Source organism: Lissotriton helveticus, chromosome 5_1 (genome assembly GCF_964261635.1).
Source record: "Lissotriton helveticus chromosome 5_1, aLisHel1.1, whole genome shotgun sequence".
NCBI classification, from domain to species: domain Eukaryota; kingdom Metazoa; phylum Chordata; class Amphibia; order Caudata; family Salamandridae; genus Lissotriton; species Lissotriton helveticus.
Genome location: NC_136065.1, coordinates 1,279,172,809 through 1,279,180,903, shown reverse-complemented (window position 1 = coordinate 1,279,180,903; position 8,095 = coordinate 1,279,172,809). Strand labels below are relative to the sequence as shown.

Sequence of the window (8,095 nt, the reverse complement as noted above, 5' to 3'; positions counted from 1 at the left end):
ATTCATTCACAACAATAACCCTTATAGCCCTAACATCAAACAGTGGCTAAGATACATTGATGATGTCTGGCTCCTGTGGCAGGGGAGCCAGTCAGAACTCATGGCCTTCCATGAATGGTTGAATCTGAGACACCCCGACATCAAATTTTCCATTGACCACAGTAACCAGAGGATGACATTTCTCGATGTAGCTGTGGGCACAGAAGGAGGGAAGTTCACAACGACTCTGTTTAAGAAAGAAACAGACAAGAACACAATCCTGCACTATAAGAGTGCTCACCCTCAGGGTTTGAAACAGAATCTTCCGTATGGCCAGCTACTCAGGATCAGACGGAATTGTTCAGACCTTAATGAGTTCAACACTCATGCTGATACTTTCTGTGAAGAACTAGCCAAAAGGGGTTATCCTAAAAAGCTCCTTAAACATTCTAAAAAAAGAGCACGTTTTACCCCGAGAGAAGAATTGCTTAAAATCAAAAAGAAAAAGGAGTTGGACAAACTCGTATGTGTCACGACTTATGGAGCCCACACAAACAAGTTCCGCCAGATTATTCTGCGTAATTGGCATTTGCTGGAGGGGCTGGAATCACCGTTGCAAAAGCCCATTTTCGCGATGAAGAAAAATCTGAGCGTGGGCCAACAAATCATCAGAGCAGACAGCTTCATTCAAAAGCCAAAAAGTGACTTAATATCGAAATGGAATCTCAAACCAATCACTGGCCACCACAAATGTGGCAATTGTGTGGCCTGTCAAAGTGTTGTAGAGGGAGATGTATTTAGCCATAATGGCTGGAAATGGAGACACAGTTTGCATACAAACTGTAAGAGTAAAAATGTAATCTATGGGATTGTGTGCGGTTGTAACAAATTGTACATAGGGAAGACATGCCAACAAGTAAATGTCAGGATTACACAACATCGCTCTAGATTAAAGAGAAAAGTGCAGAATGCCCCAATGGTTGAACATTTCACCATTGCAAACCATAAGGAGACAGATTTCAAGTGGACCGTTCTAGCTGCGATTGACCCACAGCATAGGTCACCAAATGTAGAGGAGGCTCTGCTGCGAAAAGAGGCGTACCTAATACTTCGGTTCGATACTATCAACTCAGGTTTGAACACAATGAGTGAACTTTCTAGACTTTAAACTACTAGACCACATGCCCCATAATGCATCAGTTGGACCACACAAAACTCACTTGATTGTGATTGGCCCTCAATGAAGGCGTAGCCTGTTTAGTAAGAATGCCAGATCCTCACTCACTTCATGTGAAGGAATGAGGAAGTGATTGATGTCCGTGGACTGAAAGGTATGTTGAGCATCTAAGATGCCTCCTCACAGCGCGCTAATGAATAAAGCCCAGCAGCCTCACACTGCGATGCAGATCATAAAATATAAATGCGAGCATCTTTGACTTTTAAAATCACAAGCGCGGGCTCCCCGGCGTGTAAATCTCAGTATGCGCCGCCTTCCTAAAATGTTAAAGCGCACATTAGCGGCCCCCGCTTACTTCAAAGCGCGGGCTCAATTTGTAGAAATAATCCCGACCGCGGCTTCAATCTGTCTAAATACAAACTGAGCCGCCCGCCCCCATGCAAGTACACGCATTAGTGGCTTCAAGCGCGCCTTGGAATTCTTTCATGACTGCCGCTCGTTTTTCAACAGAGCCGCGTTGCCAGAGGAAGACTAATGGCTATGACACCGTGAGAGTGTTAAGCTTACTGAAAGAATATGGATAACTAATAGACTGCACGAGGCAATACAATTGAAGTAAGTGCTATTTCCTTCAGGGTAGTAGTCACACAAAATTCACTGAAGCATCCTGGATAAAATAACACGAGCCCCTTTTCAATTACAGCGCTGTATCTTACAAAAGATGGAAATTCTAGAATAGCAGTATGAGCAGACGGCCATTCAAACAACAGTCAGGTATGAGTACAACATCAATCTGTCTCATAGAAAATGGCACCTTATGGTTAAAAACAGGTTTTACATATAAAACTCCTGTTTTTTTAGAAATACGCACAAATCCTTTGAAATCCTTCAAAATTCCGCAAGTTATCTGGATGAACTAACCTACCTCGAGTCCCTAGAGGTATGTGTTATTTTTACAAAGTGTTCATAGGAGGAGATTTTAGCGGGTTGATGGAAGCAGACAGCACTAAGTATCCATTATTTGTTATGTTTTCACTATTAGGTTTAACACATGGGGAATGGAATTCATTTGGCCCTGAAGAGAGTTTGAGAAGAATCCTCACAAACTCGAAACGCGTAGGCGGATAGGATCAAGTCCTTTAAACATTTAAATTTGTTCATGATTTAAACGCTTATCAACATTTCTACCGAGAGGTTGTCGTGTTGGTTGTTGGAGAACCACTAAAAAATCTCCTTTTTTGCCAAATATTACATTCCCAAAAAATTATTGGTTCATAAAAAATATGTTATGTTGAGAAAAAAACATGTAGATAATTCTTCCCCTCGTTTTATTTGTGAAATGATATCACATAAGGACGGTTGTGTACTACTTTTGCACATTTTCACAATTTATGTATGTTTTGTTAATTTTTTGCTTAAACCACATTTTTTGCATTGTAAATATTGAACCTTTCATTGTAAATATTGGACACTAAATGGCCATTACGTTTAAGGCTTTGTTATTTCTCTTGACCATAGTGACATGTTCTCTTTTTGAAAATTGATGAATAAAACTGGCGCAACTAATCGCCTAGGTAAACACATTAAATAGTGCTTATCTTTTTTCACCCTCGAAAAATATATGGTGTGAAATTCATGGAAGTGTGGGTTCTTGCTTTTCGCGTAAAGTTATTGGGCCCTTACCCCACTTCTGTCCGCATGGGCCATACTCTCCCCTTTTTTGAAATATTGTAAGATTGTAGCACGGCACGGACAGATTTTTAACTGTTACTGAGCCAACACTGGCAAGTGAAGTCTGCCGGCCCGGTCCCACGCACAGTTGTCAGATGTGCCAAAAATGCGTTAGTGTCAGGCCCTATGGTGATACTTGGCAGGCCTGCATGGTTTCACCCCATGTGATGGTGTCACCGGTGCGGTCCGCACCCCCCTAGTGACGCCCCTGTCTTCACGCTCCTCAAGCCTGATAAGCCTGCCGACCAATGTGATTCCTATAGGCCTCAATCGCTCATTAATATCGATATCAAAATACTCGCAAAAGTACTAGCGAACAGATTGCAGCTTCTAATGCCGGTAATGATCAGGCCCGATCAGTCCGGTTTTATCCCGGTATCTCTACAGCACACAATCTCCGGACCATGTTTGCGGTAATGCATTATCTACACCCCCACACAACAGCACTGGCAGCCTTGCTTGATACAACTAAAGAATTTGATACATTAAAATGGGGGTTTCTGTTCCCACTCCTGGCCTCGGCTCCATCTTCCTTGCACAAATACGTCTGCTATACACACTACCCACAGTCCGGATACGGCTCAATTGGCAGATTTCAGAGCCATTTCCCGTTAGCAGGGGTTAGAGGCAGGGGTGCCCCCTCTCACCCCGGATCTTTGCCATCGGATGGAGCCCCTAGCCACACAAATTCGCCAACACCTTGCAAACCGAGCCTCACTGCGTCCCTATACGTGAATGATGTTACCCTTTATGTAATCCAGCCGGACAGCAACCTTTCGCCATTAATCGGTGAACACGTACTCTTTGGAGGCTTGCCTAGAGTCCAGATCAATTGGGCCATATCAATACTCTTTCCACTAACGGAAGCCACAGTCCCATTTCCCGTAGAGTACCCCTTTCAGTAGGCAACTGGGTCAGTTAAATATCTAGGAATCCACATTAGCAGAAAAAATGACCGATCTGTGGCAAGCCAATTTTGGTAAAACAATGGCATGGTTTCTCGATCTATTTATAAATATTCCCACCACGATCACACAAGCCTTTTTTAAAAGACTTAGCTCAGACCTCGTCGCGCTGGTATGGGCAGGACAACAGCCCCGAGTTAAATAAGAATTACTGATGTTGCCAGAAGCTCAGGGAGGGCTAGGCGCACCAGATTTACAGCTGTACGCACTGTGCGCTCAGGCACACTTTCTACATTACTTTACACATCCCACGCCATTTCAACCACAAGTTGCAGTAGAGATAGACGCAGTTTAACCTTGGCCTCTTTCAACAGCCCTGTTTAGCCCATATAAATGACCCGTGTCTGAAATAGCTACTCCACAATGTATGAAATGGGTGTGGATTGGGCTAGCGGGGCGCACAAGTGTTCCTCTCCTTAACGCCCCTTCAATCCTGATAAAAAAAAATCAACTAATACGCTCCCTACAAGATAGTGGAGCATGTAGCCACGCGGACAGACTCAATATGCACACCTTCGCAGATCTTTTTGCAGGATATCATTTCCGTGGGCCTCCGACCCCACACCAAACATCTAATGCGCCACTGGATACATTCTTATATAATCAACTGCGAGCGACATGTTGAAAACTCTTCCCAACATTTCCAGCGCCTCCAACGACCCTTCCCGCATTAGAGTTCACTTACACCACCGCCTCACGCAGGGCACAAGTCCTAAAAAAAGAAGTGGGGGGACTCTCCAAGTTAGGCGTGGTCACAGGAAGTGACATCACGACAGGAAGTGACATCACAACAGGAAGTGACATCACAACAGGACGTGACATCACGACAGGAAGTGACATCACGACAGGAAGTGACATCATGACAGGTGTGAGCAGGACAAATGCAAGGCAGGGAGATCTGTTGAATAGGATGGCTCCCATCTCTCCCTCCGCCTGCACCATCTCTCCCTCCGCCTGCACCATCTCTCCCTCCGCCTGCACCATCTCTCCCTCTGCCTGCACCATCTCTCCCTCTGCCTGCACAATCTCTCCCTCTGCCTGCACCATCTCCCCCTCCCACTCCGCCTGCACCAGCTCTCCCTCTGCATGCACCAGCTCTCCCTCTGCCTGCACCAGCTCTCCCTCTGCCTGCACCAGCTCTCCCTCTGCCTGCACCATTTCCACTCTACCTGCACCATTTCCACTCTGCCTGCACCATCTCTCCCTCTGTCTGCACCATCTCTCCCTCTGCCTGCACCATCTCCCCTCTGCCTGCAACATCTGCCCTCTGCCTGCTCCGTCTCCCCTCCGCCTGCACCATCTCATCCCCTGCCTGCACCATCTCTCCCTCTGTCTGCACCATCTCTCCCTCTGTCCACACCATCTCCCCTCTGCCTGCACCATCTCCCCTCTGCCTGCACCATCTCCCCTCTGCCTGCAACATCTGCCCTCTGCCTGTTCCGTCTCCCCTCTGCCTGTTCCGTCTCACCCCCTGCCTGCACCATCTCATCCCATGCCTGCACCATCTCTCCCTCTGCCTGCACCATCTCTCCCTCTGCCTGCACCATTTGCACTCTGCCTGCACCATTTCCACTCTGCCTGCACCATCTCTCCCTCTGTCTGCACCATCTCTCCCTCTGCCTGCACCATCTCCCCTCTGCCTGCACCATCTCCCCTCTGCCTGCACCATCTCCCCTCTGCCTGCACCATCTCCCCTCTGCCTGCAACATCTGCCCTCTGCCTACTCCGTCTCCCCTCTGCCTGCACCATCTCACCCCCTGCCTGCACCATCTCACCCCCTGCCTGCACCATCTCATCCCCTGCCTGCACCATCTCATCCCCTGCCTGCACCATCTCATCCCCTTGCACCATCTCTCCCTCTGGCTGCACCGTCTCCCTCTCAGCCTGCATCATCTCCTTCTCTGCTTGCACCATCCACCCCCTCCGCCTGCACCTCCCTCCCCTGCCTGCTGCTCTTTTAACCCTTTCCTCGTCGCCTTCTCCCCCCCCATGGTTTCTCCCACAGTTTTTGGCTCTTCTCAAAGTGACTGAAATAAACTCATGAAATGCGCTTTGAATTTGTGCACGCAAATTTGCGCCTACCCCGCTCCTAAGCCGCTTCGATGTGCTGAGTATCGGAGCCTTTTTTTAATACTTTTGTATGATTCAACTGAACATCCATTGTCTAGGGCAGGCGTGGCAAACAGGGTGAGGCCTTTTTGGGTTTCGCCTGCCGAAAGGCTGCGCTCTGCGCAGCTTTTCAGCGCAGGTGAAATCCTTTGTTGACAATAAGGACTTCGGGAACGTCCCCCGGCTCTCATTGGCTAGCTCCATAAATGGAGGCTAGCCATTGAGTGCCGGATCTGTCCGTCAAGGCCGGACCAGATTCGGGGGCGTTCCCGAGATTTTTTCCCTGGGCGGAGTTACGTTGTTTCCCGTTCCCTCCCCTTTCCCGCCGTCCGTGTCCTCTCCCGCCCCCCTCCCGCCGTCCGTGTTCTCTCCCGCCCCCCTCCCGCCGTCCGTGTCCTCTCCCGCCCCCCTCCCGCCGTCCGTGTTATCTCCCGCCCCCCTCCCGTCGTCCGTGTTCTCTCCCGCCCCCGAATCTGGTCCGGCATTGAGCCGGCACCCGCCTTCCTGCTCCGGCCGTCTTCTGCGTCTCTCCTCCCCCTTTCCCGCCCCCTCCCGCTTGACATTTTTACCTTCCGATCAGCCGCATGGAGAGCGAGCAGGCAGCGGACTTCGCTGGAGGAGGAGGAATAGCTGCCCACATCCCGGAGGAGAGGATGAGCACCCAGCCATGGAAGCCGCAACCCGTTTGTGACGACAGTCAGGGCGGCCCCATCAGCGCACCTTCACAGGGGGAGGCCCCCGAGGCACAATGTCCCGGACCCCCGGACTGGGCACCTCCCGGAAGCCCCGAGGCCAGCGGCGGCTCCCTGCTCCCTAGGCAGCGGGAGCACAAAGAAGCCCCGGACAATTCCGAGCACAGCCCCCCCCGTCCGGGGCCTCTTCGCTGAACATCAGCGCCGCCTCTCCCAATCCCCTTCCCCTCAGGGCTGTCCCACTGCCCGTCTACGAGGACTCTCACACCCCATCTCCACCTGCGGCCTCTCCTCATCATAGCCACTTAGAGCCCAAGACCACCGTTGAAACCTCTGTCTGCAGAGACTGCCTTTCAAGACCCCTCGTTCTCCGAGGCTTGTCCTCGCATACCCCTACCCCCGACGGCTGTTTCGTCAGGTTCCGAGCTTGCCTTGCCCAACCCCTTGTCGCCACCCTTCACATTGCCCTCCCTCTCCACCTCGCCAAACCCCTTGGAACCCGGATCTGCCCCGCCCAGCCACTTAATCTCTGCAGATGTTTCATTGAAGCCCCTGCCTGTGGCTTCCCTACCCACCCTCTTGCCACCCGGGGCCTCTTCATCCACCTGTCATCGTGAGTCCCCAACCCCCCCCTCCACACCCGGAGGAAGCTCCCCACATAAAGTTCCTTCTTCCAGCTCTCTCCCTGCAGCCACCTCTCCCAGCCTGGACTCCCAAGAGTCATCTTCCCACCTGCCCTCCCACCCCAGTTCGGACCTCAGTGTCAGCGAGGGTCTGGAGGAGCCGGCGGGGCGGGAGCGCGGCACTGGGCAGTCTGTCTATCACATCAAGTGGTTACTGTGGAAGGAGCAGAAGACTCCAATTGTTACCCAGAATGAAAACGGACCCTGTCCTCTGCTGGCTATCATCAATGTGCTGCTTTTGACCTGGAAGGTAAGGGGCACAGCTTAGTGTTGTCTAGATTTCAAGATTTACAAGCCGTTTAGGCACAGCCGCACAGGCCTGGAATCAGTCAAGGCCCCTCTGAATTGTAGGGAGTCTCCCCAACTGGGAGACAGTCTTTGCTTATTATAACCATTACTAATGGTCCATGTGAGACAATCACGCCGCTCCTCCTTGAAAAACACTTGAAAACCCAGAGTCTTGATGAATTCACAAAAGCACTCCTAACTATGTGGACTAGGAACAAACACTGCAAATGGTATATTTAGCTTGGCTTGAAAAATGTTTTTGGGATGCAGGGTGAAGATCTACTTTTGCCTTAGATGGGTGAGAATTATGTATTTTGTAGATTCTAAATTCATGCAGGATTGCACCCTCGGATTGCACCATCAGATTGCATGCTGTCTCAAAAATGAACAATTCCTATATCTTTGCAAGAAAAAATGGTGTAGACTCAAAACATTCTCCAAATCACATGCATTTTTGCCTTCATTGCTATT

The 8,095-nt window shown here is 50.0% G+C and overlaps 1 pseudogene; it reads left to right on the top strand.

Annotated features, from left to right (window-relative positions):
- The first annotated feature begins 6,545 nt into the window (after positions 1 to 6,545).
- LOC144752646 (uncharacterized) lies at positions 6,546 to 7,604 on the top strand (annotated as a pseudogene).
- The last annotated feature ends 491 nt before the right edge of the window (positions 7,605 to 8,095 follow it).